Source organism: Elephas maximus, chromosome 20 (assembly GCF_024166365.1).
Source record: "Elephas maximus indicus isolate mEleMax1 chromosome 20, mEleMax1 primary haplotype, whole genome shotgun sequence".
In the NCBI taxonomy this organism is placed as follows: Eukaryota; Metazoa; Chordata; class Mammalia; order Proboscidea; family Elephantidae; genus Elephas; species Elephas maximus.
The window spans coordinates 3,469,498-3,483,427 of NC_064838.1; the positions used below are offsets into that span (position 1 = coordinate 3,469,498).

Below are 13,930 nucleotides of genomic sequence, written 5' to 3' on the forward strand. Positions count from 1 at the left end.
GAAAGATACTCTCTTAGGTCCCATTGATCGTCTCACAAGGGGAGGATATCAGAGTGCTTCCCTAGAGCTGGAGTGGTCCTGGATTCCTGCACGGTTATCTTTCAGAGTGTGATGTTTTTAGAACCTCTTTACAAAAGAAGACGCTGAGACTTTAAATTATTTTGGTACATTTAGGCTGTGGTTCAGAACTTTAAGGTTACATTATTATGAGGCTCTTCACAAATGAAATGAGTCTATACAGAATTCCCACCATCCTTGGCTTTGTTTATAGGACTGTTTTTCACCTCAACGCATATCCCAGGTCTTTAGTTCATTAGAGACTTAGATCCACGAGGCATTTTGTTTGAGAATTTAGTGTTTTTGGAAGATTGTTCCCCATAATTCCTAATATGTTTGCCCATTCAGTGAGACTGGTCACTCCGACTCAGCCTACACACCAGCCAGTTTGGCTGGTCTTTGACCCCTGTGTGGATCTTACATTTTCCACTTCTTGGAAGACGGTGCTCTTCTTGCCATCCCCCTTGAGGGTCAGTTTTACAGCACAGCTAATTATCTCCTGTCTTCAGTCTTACCCTTCCTAGCTTCCTTACCTCTCCATCAGCTTTTTAGCACATGGTGTCACCATAAATTGGAATCGACTCGATCACAACTGGTTTGACTCTTTTTTTGGTTTTAGCATGCTGTGATGATAACTGGTAGTTTTTATTGTTAAGTAAATTAGTGAAAAAGGTAACTTTTAGGATAGTGTTAGTATTGTTAACCTAATATTTTATATGACAAATTCAACCTTTTCTTAGAGTTGTTAATCTAGTATCTTACATGCCAAAATTCAACCCTTTCTTACTTTACTATCATCCTTTTTCTCCTGTACCCTAATTATTATTAAAGACTATGTTTGTTTACTGTTTTATTATTTTTGAAGTATTTCCATTGATCTCTGTAAATATTTGTAAATAAAATTGACCAAGGCAAGTTTTACTGCACATAGTTTGTAGATAATGTATTGAAGCCTCAGTTTTCTTATGAGACTTTCAGGGTGTATAGCAGTGGCAGAGCTGATACTAGAGTCCAGAATGTTTTCTCCCTACGTTAATATTTACCAGCCAAATGAGTCTCAATTTTTTTAGAGTTTTACACAAGTATTTCTGCAGTTCAAGTCTATTATAATTTCTCATACCATTTCTATTTAAAAAAAATAATTGGTGATGTATTTGTTTCCTCAAAAGTAAAATATGTTGAGAGCGTGTGAGTGTGTGTTTGGTGAATATGTCAGGTGTCAGCAGAGGTCAGGTGAGCATGCTTGTGCCTCTGGCATCGATTTGTTACTTGGCTGAACACGCCAAGCCACAGTAGAGGTTTTCAGCGGGATATGTTTTACATTTTTAAAAAATTCTTAGCCATATATAATTTAATTAATACCTATAGTGGGTGATTAGTTAAATACCATAAACCAGGGACACTATGTTTAAGTCCAAGGTAACGAGGAGTGTAATAGTTATGATATACGTAATAATCCTGCAGATCCAGCAAAGTGATCGTCACCAGACCTGTATCTTGTACTTAGCTGTTCAGAACTTTTTACAGCACGTAAGACGGTCCTAGAACTTCAAACTTAGTGCTAAACAGAGAAAGTATGGTCATAATATCTAATTTGGCTTTTTCTATTTACTGCAAATAGACCACTTGGGCGCGGAATGTTATTTGTTGAGAAATATTTGCAAAGAAACTGCCTGAAATCTTCTTGCTTCTTTCAACATTTGAAAATAAAATGTGAAAATTATAAATAAGTTTTTTGAAAGTTTAAAATGTAAGACTTTCAAAAATATTGTAAATTGTAACACATATAGAAATTTTAGCCTATATATTGTAACATATCTGTTTTGTTGGCCTGATTATATAATGTTTGTTTTCAGCTCATGAGTTATCTCACATAGTTAAAGCAAGTTAAACGGCACATGGAAACTCTGCTGGCGTAGTGGTTAGGTGCTACGGCTGCTAACCAAAGGGTCAGTGGTTCAGATCCGCTAGACGCTCCTTGTAAACTGTACAGGGCAGTTCTACTCTGTCCTATAGGGTCGCTATGAGTCGGTATCGACTTCACAGCACTGGGTTTGGTTTGATTTTGGTAAATAGCACATGTCATTGTTAAAAAGGATCAAATAAAAATTTTACCTATATAACAAGCATCCTTTTATTAAATGGATAGATAAATTCTAAAAAACCAAGAAAATCTCCAAGGACCAAAACCAAACAGAAACAAAATCCCCGAATAGTAAGTGAATAAGTGATGATGTGGCTGTCCTGTGGCCAGGGCAGTGAGGTCATTACAAAGTAACACAGGACTTTATGCTTTTAAAAGTGCCAGCCCTTAGGGCCACAGAGGCTGGGAGTTGGAACCTAGGCCTGGGGCTGCTGGAGGGCTATGCTGTCTGTAAAAGGGACCGCTTATATTAAAATACTCAGACCTCCATGGCACCCTCTCATCACTGGTATAGGAAGATTCTTTCAACCTTAGCCTTATCCCTCAGAGTTCATCCACAGCGTTGTACCTCCCAAGAGTTCGGAGTCCAAATATTTACTGTATGCATTGTTGGGAAACCCCCAAGTCAAGAAATAGGCATAAAGGTTATTCAAAATATTACATATAATCCTATCATATTAACCTAATATATAATGGTTTTAAGTAAGTTAAAAATAGTTTATACAAATTAAAGCTTGTTTTAGAAATTTGATTTAATATAATTTAAGATATTTAATACAAAAATTTTTTATTTGGTCCCGTTTAAAATGGTGTGTGCTGTTTAATGTCCTTTAAATTAATTGCTTGAGAAAACTTGCGGCTTGACAACAAACATTGTATAATCAAGACCAAACAAAATTTTTTTCATTTTATGCTAGTTTTTATAAATTTTTATACTTAAACTCTTTCTTAGTTTCTTACTTTCTTAGTAATTTGATACTGGTTTAGTTCTTACAGTGTTCTCATCCCTTCAAAGCTGGGGTGAATAATATACTTTGTTCTATTTTAGCCACCTTATCTATTTTACAAAGATCTAATATTTTAATCTATTGTAGGTAATTTTTTGAGGTGATTAAAAAGAGTAGATCTAAATAAATTTTTCTGTGTATTGCTATTTAGTTATTCTAAAACAATTTATTCAGTAATGTTGCCATTAACTGTTGCTTTTTCATATATATAAAATTCTTATTCTCTCTCTTTTTTTTTTAGTTTAAAATTTCCTCTGTACATTTTTCATAGTCTCGATCCCATCTGCTTTTTATCTTTTACGAATTTCTCAACGTTTTTAGTCTGATAATAAAAACAGCATTCTTATATTCTAACATAATTAAATAGGGTTAATCTTTATTGACCACTTACTATTATATGTTAGGTACTATTGTAGGCAGTGTGGACTGATTACTTATTTATATCTTTTCTGTATTTTGTAATAAAAATTATGTGTTTAACCCATTATCTTGAACTAATGCCTCTGATCCCTTTTTTATCTACATGTCAGCTTTAAAACCCACTGTCTTCAAGTTGATTCTGACTCATAGTGATCCTCTAGGACAGAGTAGAGCTGCCCCACAGGGTTTCCAAGGCTGTAATCTTTAGGGAAGCAGATTGCCACATCTTTCTATCTAGGAGGGCCTGGAGGTTTGAACCGTCGACCTTTTGGTTAGCAGCTGAGACTTCAACCACTGGCTGTTTATCTGGAGCGTAGTAGTAATGATTTATTCATTTTTTTTGGTATCTCCCTAGCACTGTTTCAAGATCTGGGAGAATTCTTGATCTATGCTTGAATCTCCTCATATTTCTTCTGGAAGCTTGAGGCCTAGGTCTTTCTTTTGGCCTTTGCTCTTTGGCTTTTAGCTTTTTAGCTCTTTCATGACCTTAATGTTCTGTTGAAGGAAAATCTTTTCCAACCTAATGTTTAGAAATTCCTTCTCGAGATTTCAAGATGATTTCTACAAACTTACAAGTCCTTCCTGAATGCATCTGTGTTTCAGAGCCCTTAAAGTTTAATTTTCTTATGTCTTATTTGGCTTAGATGAAGCATGGTCAGTAGGCTCATGTTTTTGGCTGGTTCTCCTGTGCATTTTGGCTTCTGTTGGTTTTTCATTAGTATTTTAATTTAAACAATTTTTTAGAAAACCAATTAACTTCAAATCCTATTTTTTATTATTCCAAATTACATGCCAACATTTCTACTTGAATTATTGTGTAATTGTAATTAGTGTGTGCATACATTGTATATCTTTCTTATTTTAATAATTATTTTATGTGTATATATTTTCTGGTGCCAGGAAAAAATGTCCAAGACTTGGAAATGGGCAAAAGAGTTTACTGGGTGACCTTTCAGTGGAGTGCTGGACCTTGTGTAGTGGGCCCTCTGAAATTATCTGATTCTATAGGGATGTGCACCTTTGACTTTCTATCAACCAGGCTATTTTAAATCTCCATAGAGTTAGAGTTGACTTATGGAAAACTGATAGTAATGCAAATGAATTTTGTTTAGTAGAGATATAATTAATTTCTGCCCTTGGAAAAAATAATCTCAAACATTTTATTAACCCATAAGATATTATCTAGTTTTGCATCTGTTAGCAAATTGATTTTAGCAGTCTTGACTATCTGTGTATATCTCTTCATCAAATTCTCCTTTGAACTGGTTTTAACAAAAATTAAAACCATGTGGCTCTGCTGCTAAGGAATATAAGGAACAGAAAGGACTTGCAATGTGGGAGCTGCAGTCAGCAAACAACAATAACATTTGCCATAGGCTAATTCAGTAAATATGGGTCCCGATGGTACCAAAAGCAAGTAAGTATTTAAATGCTTCCACCAGGACACAAGCTACTGAGACACCCCACCCAGAACTAGATCCTCCTATTATCATCAAAAAAAAAAAAAAAAAATTATTATCATCAAAGACAGGAGATAATACAACAAGCAGGACGAGATGAGCAAAAATGAACAAGAAATCAAAGATGACCAAAACATTTAAGAAAAGCCAACAGTATGGGAGGCACCAAACTCAATGTATTACTCAAAGAGTTAATAGACAAAGAGACGAAGATTTAAGAGTAATTATAAGAGAGATTCTAGAGTCTAGTATGCCCTTGAAAAAGAACAACTAGTATTTTGGAAACAGAAATGTGATCAACACCAAAGCAGAATAATAAGCTGCAAGAATGTAGTATCATCAGTTTTGTTTGCCAAATCTCACTTCATCTTTGAAGTCTTAAGTTTTAGTAAGATTGGTTTTAAAAAAATGTGTATTCGGATTTCTGCAATATGACAGACCTGAAGAGTTGCCTACCATAAAACATTTCTCAATAACATTCATGGTCCAGAATCTGACCTTTTCTTCTCATCTCTACTTCTTCCCTGCTCAAACACCACCATATCTCTCCTGGATTACTACAGTAGTTTCTTACTTGGTCCCCCTGCTTCTGCCCTTGCTTTCCTCTAGTCTATTATAAATAGGGCAGCTAGAGTGATTCTTTTAAAGTATAAATCAGATCACATCATTTCTGTGTTCCATAGCCTCTAAGGGCCCCTTTCACCTCTCGTAATTCTCAGTAAAAGAGTCCATACTGTTGGAAAGAATTCTCCATGGGTCTCTCATGTTTCTGCATGTGTACTGAGCGGAGGCACTGACAGCCTTTTGTTCTGTACTATCTTTTCAGGGATGTTTGTGTAATAAACTGACTTGAAAGAGTATCTCCCTCTGGAACAGAGGGCAGATTTGTTTCCTATCCAGTATAATAAAGATAATGTCTCCCTCCAAGGCAAAGGTTGAACAGGTTTGCTTGTAGCCCCTTACAAAAGAGTGGGGTTTTCTAAGCTCGGAGTTCCTCAGCTAAGATGCAAACTCAACTGAGTGCACCATCCACACAGGTCTACCTCTGTTGCCCTTGTACAAAACACATTTTAAGGCAGAAAGCATAAATACAGGTAAAGAGGATCATTATGTAAGAACCAGCAGGATAAAAAAATTCTAAAACTGGTCTATTTAAACATGTGGCTACAAAATAAAACCTGAGAGGACTGCTAGGGGAAACTGTCTTAGTTATCTAGTGCTGTTATAATAGAAATACCACAAGTGGATGGCTTCGATAAACTGAAGTTTATTCTCTTACAGCATAGTTGGCAGGAAGTCCAAATTCAGGGCATCAGCTCCAGGGGAAGGCCTTCTCTCTGTCAGCTCTGGTGGAAGGTCCTTGTCATCAATCTCCCCTTGGTCTAGGAGTTTCTCCATGCAGGGACCCTGGGTCCAAAGGACACACTGTTCTCCTGGCCCTTGTTTCTTAGTGGTATGAGATCCCCATGTCTCTCTACTTGCTTCTTTCTTTTATATCTCAAAAGAGATTGACTTAAAACACATCTAATCTTGTAGATTGAGTCCTGCCTCATTAACATAATGTCGCTAATCCCATCTCATTAACGTCATAGAGATAGGATTTACAACACATAGGAAAATCACACGAGATGACAAAATGGTAGACAACACATAATACTGGGAATCATGACCTAACCAAGTTGACAGAAATTTTTGGGTGACACAATTCAAACCACTACAGAAACTGACAAATTCACCTTCACATTGGGAGATATTTAGTACTTTCTCTGTAACTGATAGTTTAGACAGACCAAACATCAGTAATGATGTCGAAGAATTGGACAAAGCAATGAAGCTTGATCTAATGGTCATCTATGGAAACCTGCATCCAACAACTGGAGAACTTTTTGACAAAGATCATGGATGAGAATAAAAAGCAGGTCTTATTAAAAACAAAGGCTAGGAAGTGGGGCCAAAATGGCTGACTTGGTAGAAGCTACCGCGGGTCCCACTTGCAACAAAGACTCGGAAAAACAAGTGAATCAATCACATACATGACAATCTATGAACCCTGACCATCAAACACAGAACTAAGGAGTTCACCTGAGTGATGGGAGCAAAAAGTCACGCGGTGAAGCAGTGACTGCTTCTGGAACTGGTGTACCCCACCACAGCCTTGAGCCCTTGCGGTTCCCTGGTGCCAGAGTGGTTGGGCTGATCGCAGCTTACTGAGATGGGGCAAGCACGGGATGCAGCCCTATCCCCTAAACCCCTGCAGTAACCTCAGCAGAGACTCAGCCAGTGCAAGCAGACTGCACACTAACGTGGCTGACAGGAGAATGAGAGGCCACGGGGAAGTAGCGACTGTTTTCTGAGCCTGGAGCCAGCATCCCAGTGAGAAAACCTTGGCCCTGGGCTTTGGACTAAGTGCTGAGGAGGAGATCACGGCTTCCTGAAACGGTGCAATCACAGGACACAGCCCTAAACCCTTGGAGTAACCTCGGCTGGAAACCCAGCCAGTACACACAGACTGCACAGCAACGTGGCTGAAAGGACAAGGAGAAATCACGGGGAAGCAGCAACTGGTTTTGGAGCCTGGAGCGCAACATCCCAGCAAGAAAACCTTGGCGCTGGGCTTTGGACTAGGAGCGGAGAAGCAGACCATGGCTTCCCGAGATAGCGCAAGCATGGAACGCAGGCCTGACCCTAGGAGGCAATCTCGACCCAGCCAGTGCACACAGGCTACACGCCCCTCTGGAATCTCAGATAAAACACTCTTCGCCGAACAAGATAAGTAACATTGTCTGTATTGCCATGCTGCTCTCTCCTGTCTATTTGATCCCTCCCCTCCCTGCCCCAGGCAGCTTCATTAACATTGGAATTTCCTGGGCCAGGGAGTGAAGTGCTCTGCAGGGTTTTTTTTTTTTTTTTTCTAACTCATTCTCCTGGCCTGAGAGAAGCAGCAATTAACAATCCAGGAGAGAAAAATCCTTCCCCTACTTCCCTAACTGAAATAATAATAATGAACCAGCTCCAGCCAAGCAAAAGAGATCCACAGTGTCTGGCTTTCATCCCTACAGGGAACCAGGTGGCTATTATGATGCAAAGGCAATTCTGATAGAGATCTGACTGTAAGTGTTTTAGCTGAGCAGTGGAAAGACAAGTTTTGGAGGTCTGACACCTCTCTACCTATTAAACAGAACCCTCACTGATCCACAGCAGGGAACTGAGGGCTAAAGCTTCACCCACACCACCTAGCCACCTGCTAAAGGGGTCTGAGGATAGTGATGCCTACCAATCTTTAGAGGTACAAGCATTGGGTGCCTAAGGTACAGCTGCAGAGTCTACTCACCAAAGTGCTCTGGGAATAGAGACACTCCTACCTCACTGGCACGTGGGGGAAGGCTGTCAGCATCCTGCCCTCCTCAGAGTGTAACCCCTAGCTGCTACTAGAATCTGGTGAATACAACCATCACCAATACTCCTCTAAGTTAATAGGTGACAACCTACACCACACACTAAAACACACACCACACACTAGGTGACCCATAATCAGCACACCTAAGCTGATTCTAGTCAAGAACAGTGAATGGACTCATAGGCTCATATATCTGTTAACAGCTGAAACCAGCTGGTAATAGGACATATGTGATTCGAAGCATACAACAATCAAGATAGCGTAATCTGATAGCTCATCTGGGTATATTGAAACAAAACAAAACAAAGATAAGACTCAGTGAGCAAATATAGAATAAATCATTACAATATCTTATAGATGGCTCAGAGACAGCAGTCAATATCAAATCACATAAAGAAGCAGACCATGATTGCTTCTACAAATCCCCAAATTAAAGAATCAAAATCTTTCCTAAATGAAGATACAATCCTGGAATTGCCAGATACAGAATTTAAAAAATATACAGAATGCTTCAAGACATCAGGGATGACCCCAGAAATGAAATAAAGCAGTCTGCAGAAAAAGCCAAGGAACACACTGAAAAAGCAGTTGAAGAAAACAAAAAGATTATTCAAGAACATAGTGGAAAAATTAATAAGCTTCAAGAATCCATAGAGAGACAGCATTCAGAAATCCAAAAGATTAACAATAAAATTACAGAAATAGACAACTCAATAGGAAGTCAGAGGAGCAGAATCGAGGAATTGGAATGCAGACTGGGGGAGTTAGAGGATAAAGCAATTGACACCAGTATAGTTGAAGAGAAATCAGACAAAAGAATTAAAAAAAAATGAAGAAGCCCTAAAAATCATGGGGGACTCTATCAAGAAGAATAACTTGCATGCGATTGGAGTTCCAGAACAGGGAGGGATAACAGAAAATACAGAGAGAATAGTTGAAGATCTGTTGGAAGAAAACTTTCCTGGCATCATGAAAGATGAAGGGATATCTATCCAAGATGCTTATCAAGCCCCATACAAGATAGATCCCAAAAGAAAATCACCAGGGCATATTACCATCAAACTTGCCAAAACCAAAGATAAAGAGAAAATTTTAAAAGCAGCCAGGGATAAACGAAAAGTCACCTACAAAGGAGAATCCATAAGTTTGGACTACTCAGCAGGAACCACGCAGGCAAGAAGGCAATGGGATAACATATAGAGCTCTGAAGGAGAAGAATTGCCAGCCAAGAATCATATATCCAGCAAAACTCTCTCTCAAATATGAAGGTGAATTTAAGACATTTACAGATAAACATAAGCTTAGAGAATTTGTGAAAACCAAACCAAAGCTACAAGAATTACTAAAGGAAATTCTTTGGTCAGAAAATCAATATCAGATACCAACACAACACAAGGTCACAGAACATCCTGATATTGACTCAGATAGGAAAATCACAAAAACAAAATAAGATTAATTTAAAAAAGAAAAAAAATGCTCAAAACAGGGAATCATTGATGTCATTATGTAAAAGATTACAATAAGCAAAAAAGAGGAACTAAATACAGGAGGCATAGATCTTCCATATGGAGAGGAAAACCAGGTGATATGGGACGATACAAGTTAGGTTTTTACTTAGAAAAATAGGGATAACTATTAAAGTAACCACAAAGAGGTCTAACAATTGCATACTTCAAAACAAAAATGAAGATAAACATAACGACTCAGCAAAAATAAATTCAACTACAATGAAAATGAGGAACACAATTTACAAAGAAAAACTTCTCAGCACAAAAAATTAAGTGGAAAAATGAAATTGTCAACAATACACAAAAAAGGGATCAAAATGACAGCACTCAACTCATCTATAATTACGCTGAATGTAAATGGACTAAATGCACCAATAAAGAGACAGAGAACCTCTGACTGGATTAAAAAACACGATCCGTCTATATGCTGCCTATAAGAGACGCACCTTGGACTTAGAGACACAAACAAACTAAAACTCAAAGGATGGAAAAAAATACATCAAGTAAACAACAATCAAAAAAGAGCAGGAGTGGCAATATTAATTTCTGACAAAATAGACTTCAAAGTTAAATCCACCACAAAGGATAAAGAAGGACACTACATAATGATAAAAGGGACAACTTACCAGGAAGATATAACCATATTAAATATTTATGCACCCAGTGACAGGACTGCAAGATACATAAAACAAACTTTAACAGAATTGAAAAGTGAGATAGACACTCTCACAATTATAGTAGGAGACTTCAACACACCACTTTCAGAGAAGGATAGGACTTCCAGTAAGAACCTCAATAGAGATACAGAAGATCTAATTGCTACAGTCAACCAACTTGACCTCATAGACTTATACAGAACACTCCACCCAACAGCTGCAAAGTATACTTTTTTTTCTAGTGCACATTGAACATTCTCTAGAATAGATTGCGTATTAGGTCATAAAACAAACCTTTGCAGAATCCAAAACATCAAAATATTACAAAGCATCTTCTCTGACCATAAGGCCATAAAAGTAGAAATCAATAATAGAAAAATAAGGGAAAAGAAATCGAATACTTGGAAACTGAACAATACCCTGCTCAAAAAAAGACTCGGTTATAGAAGACATTAAGGAGGGAATAAAGAAATTCATAGAATGCAACGAGACTGAAAACACTTCCTATCAAAACCTCTGGGACACAGCAAAAGCAGTGCTCAGAGGTCAATATATAGATAAATGCACACACACAAAAAGAAGAAAGAGCCAAAACCAGAGAACTGTCCCTTCAACTTGAACAAATAGAAAGTGAGCAATAAAAGAATCCGTGAGGCACCAGAAGAAAACAAATAATAAAAATTAGAGCTGAACTAAATGAATTAGAGAACAGAAAAACGATTGAAAGAATTAAAGCCAAAAGCTGATTCTTTGAAAAAATTAACAAAATTGATAAACCATTGGCCAGACTGACTAAAGACATACAGGAAAGGAAACAAATAACCCGAATAAGAAATGAGATGGGCCATATCACAACAGACCCAACTGGAATTAAAAGAATCATATCAGATTACTACGAAAAATTGTACTCTAAAAAATTTGAAAACCTAAGAAATGGATGAATTCCTACAAACACAGTACCTACCTAAACTAACGCAAACAAAAGTAGAACAACAAAATAGACTCATAACAAAAAAAGATTGAAAAGGTAAAAAACTCCCAACAAAAAAAAAGCCCTGGCTCGGACGGCTTCACTACAGTTTTCTACCAAACTTTCAGAGAAGACTTAACACTACTACTACTAAAGGTATTTCAAAGCATAGAAGAGGATGGATTACTGCCTAACTCATTTTATGAAGCCAGCATATCCGTGATACCAAAACAAGGTAAAGACACCACAAAAAAAGAAAATTACAGACCTATATCCCTCATGAACAAAAATCCTCAACAAAATTCTAGCCAATGGAATTCAACAACATATCAAAAAAATAATCCACCATGACCAAGTGGGATTTATACCAAGCGTGCAGGGTTGGTTTAATATTAGAAAAACAATGTAATCCATCATACAAATAAAACAGAAGGCAAAAACCACATGATCTTATCAATTGATGCAGAAAAGGCATTTGACAAAGTCCAACACCCATTCATGATAAAAACTCTCAGCAAAATAGGAATAGAAGGAAAGTTACTCAACATAATAAAGGACATCTTTTTTTATACAAAGCCAAACCCAACATCATCCTAAATGGAGAGAGCCTGAAAGCATTTCCTTTGAGAATGGGAACCAGACAAGGATGCCTTTATCACCGCTCTAATTCAGCATTGTGCTGGAGGTCCTAGCCAGAGCAATTAGGCTAGATAGAGAAATAAAGGGCATCCAGAGTGGCAAGGAAGAAGTAAAATTATCTCTATTTGCAGATGACATGATTTTATACACAAGAAAACCCTAAGGAATCCTCAAGAAAACTACTGAAACTAATAGAAGAGTTCAGCAGAGTTTCAGGTTACAATATAAACATACAAAAATTAGTTGGATTCCTCTACATCAACAAAAAGAACATTGAAGAGGAAATCACCAAATCAATACCATTCACAGTAGCCCCGAAGAAGATAAAACACTTAGGAATAAATCTTACCAAAGGTGTAAAAGACTTATACAAAGAAAACTACAAGGTACTACTGCAAGAAACTAAAAGGGAGCTACATAAGTGGAAGAAGATACCTTGCTCATAGATAGGAAGACTTAGCATTATAAAAATGTCTATTCTACCAAAAGCCATCTATATATACAATGCACTTCTGATCTAAATTCCAACTACATTTTTTAATGTGATGGAGAAACAAATTACCAACTTCATATGGAAGGGAAAGAAGCCCTGGATAAGTAAAGCATTACTGAAAAAGAAGAAGAAAGTGGGAGGCCTCACTCTACCTGATTCTAGAACATATTACACAGCCACAGTAGTCAAAACAGCCTAGTACGGGTACAACAACAGACACATAGAGCAGTGGAGCAGAATTGAGAATTCAGATATAAAGCCAACCACATATGAGCAGCTGATATTTGACAAAGGCCCAGTGTCAGTTAATTGGGGAAAAGACAGTCTTTTTAACCAATGGTGCTGGCATAACTGGATATCCATCTGGAAAAAAATGAAACAGGACCCATACCTCACACCATGCACAAAAACTAACTCCAAATGGATCAAAGGTCTAAACATAAAGTCTAAAACGATAAAGATCATGGAAGAAAAAATAGGGATAACGTTAGGAGCCCTAATACAAGGCATAAACAGAATACAAAACATTACTAAAAATGATGAAGAGAAACCAGGTAACTGAGAGCACCTAAAAATCAAACATCTTTGTTCATCTAAAGACTTCACCAAAAGAGTAAAAAGACCACATACAGACTGGGAAAAATTTTTCAGCTATGACATCTCCAACCAGCGCCTGATCTCTAAAATCTATATGATTCTGCTAAAACTCATGTACAGAAAGGCAAACAGCCCAATTAAAAATTGGGCAAAGGATATGAACAGGCACTTCACTAAAGAAGACATTCAGGCAGCTAACAGATACATGAGGAAATGCTCTCGATCATTAGCCATTAGAGAAATGCAAATTAAAACTACAATGGGAGATTCCGTCTCACTCCAACAAGGCTGGCATTAATCCAAAAAACACAAAATAATAAATGTTGGAGAGGATGTGGAGATATTGGAACACTTACTGCTGGTGGGAATGTAAAATGGTACAACCACTTTGGAAATCGATTTGGCACTTCCTTAAAAAGCTAGAAATAGAACTACCATACAATCCAGCAGTCCCACTCCTCAGAATATATCCTAGAGAAATAAGAGCCTTTACAAGAACAGAGATATGCACACCCATGTTTATTGCAGCACTGTTTGCAATAGCAAAAAGATGGAAGCAAGCAAGGTGCCCATCAGCGAATGAATGTATAAATAAATTATGGTATATTCACACAATGGCATACTATGCATCGATAAAGAACAGTGATGAATCTGTGGAATATTTCATAACGTGGAGGAACCTGGTAGGCATTATGCTGAGTGAAATTAGTTGCAAAAAGACAAATATTATGTAAGAACACATTCTTTTGTGGTTAGGAGAGAGGGGAGGTAGGGAGGGTGGGAGGGGGTTATTTACTGATTA

General features: G+C 37.5%; 1 protein-coding gene across 9 annotated transcripts in view; it reads left to right on the top strand.

Annotated features, from left to right (window-relative positions):
• LMBR1 (limb development membrane protein 1) overlaps positions 1 to 13,930 on the top strand; it is a 252,588-nt gene that overhangs the window by 122,566 nt on the left and 116,092 nt on the right. The gene's annotated exons all lie outside the window — the stretch shown is intronic.